We start from the raw sequence: 1528 nt of genomic DNA on the forward strand, positions 1-1528 counted from the left end.
TTCTCCTGTCTCAGCCTCCTGAGTAGCTGGGACTACAGGCATGTGCCACCACATCCAGCTAATTTTGTATTTTTTTTTAAGATGGAGTTTCACCATTATGGCCAGGCTGGTCTTGAACTCCTGACCTCAGGTGATCTACCCACCTCGGCTTCCCAAAGCGCTAGGATTACAGGCATGAGTCACTGCGCCCGGCAGTTTTGTATTTTTAGTAGAGACAGTGTTTCACCATGTTGGCCAGGCTGGTCTCCAACTCCTAACCTCAGGTGATCCACCTGCCTTGGCCTCCCAAAGTGCTGGTGTTACAGGTGTAAGCCACCACGCCTGGCTGATCTTCCCTATGTTGGTTTCTCTCCTCATTCTTCATTTTCCCCATGTGAAGCTTCCCAGCTGGGTTATAAGTTCTCAAGCCTGTTCCCCTGGTTTTACACTGAGTGGATATCCTTGAGTAAGCACCTGGAAATACCTTCCCCCAGCGGTCAGGGTCTCAGAAAGTACTGGTCCCATTGGGCAGCCCAATCACAAACCAGCTACACATTTTCCTTTTTTAACTTCAAGAACATGGGGATACCTGGACATAAGATAGGGAAAAATAAATACAAATAAAACAGTTCTCTTAGGGAATAGCTCAATAGATTTGGTATAAACATTTTTTTTTAATTCAACAAATCTGTCACCTGATTTGATGAAAATTCTTTTTTGAGACAAGATCTTTTTGTCATCCAGACTGGAGTACAGTGGCACAGTCATAGCTCACCACAAGCTCAAACTCCCAGGCTCAAGGGATCCTCCTGTCTCAGTCTCCTCAGTAGCTGGGACTACAGGCACATGCCACCACACCTGGCTACTTTTTATTTTTTAAGACAGTCTTACTCCATCACCCAGGCTGGTGTGGAGTGGTGCAATCATAGCTCACTGCAGCCTCTATCTCCTGGACTCAATCTTCCCATCTCAGCCTCCCAAGTAGCTGGTACTACAGGTACACACCACTATGCCCTGCTAACTTTTGTATGCTTTTTAGAGACAGGGTTTTGCCATGTTGCCCAGGCTGGTCTTGAGCTCTGGGCTCAAACAATCTCCCCACCTCAGCCTCTCAAAGTGCTGGGATTACAGGTGTGAGCCACTGTGCCTGGCCCTAGCATCTTTTTAAAAATAGATACTCCAAATACTCATTGATAAGAGACTGGTTAAATTATGACATATTAATATCAAAAAAGTTATGCAGCTATTAAAAAAAATGAAGAGACTTCTCCATACTAATACTAAAAGATAACCAGGATATATTGTGAAGAGAAAAAAACAAAAGGTTAAAGCAAAGTGTATAGTGTGATCACTTTTCAGTTTCAAAAAAGGCTTATTCAGGCCAGGTGTGGTGGCTTACACCTGTAATCTCAACACTTTGGGAGGCTGAGGCAGAATTGCTTAAGGCCATGAGTTCAAAACTACGTATCGAGACCCTGATATGCCTGTCCAACATACTGAGACTCCGTCTCTATTAAAAAATTTAAAAAAATTATCCAAGTGTGCTGGT

This window comes from Cebus imitator, unplaced genomic scaffold, assembly GCF_001604975.1.
Source record: "Cebus imitator isolate Cc_AM_T3 unplaced genomic scaffold, Cebus_imitator-1.0 Scaffold217, whole genome shotgun sequence".
NCBI classification, from domain to species: Eukaryota; Metazoa; Chordata; class Mammalia; order Primates; family Cebidae; genus Cebus; species Cebus imitator.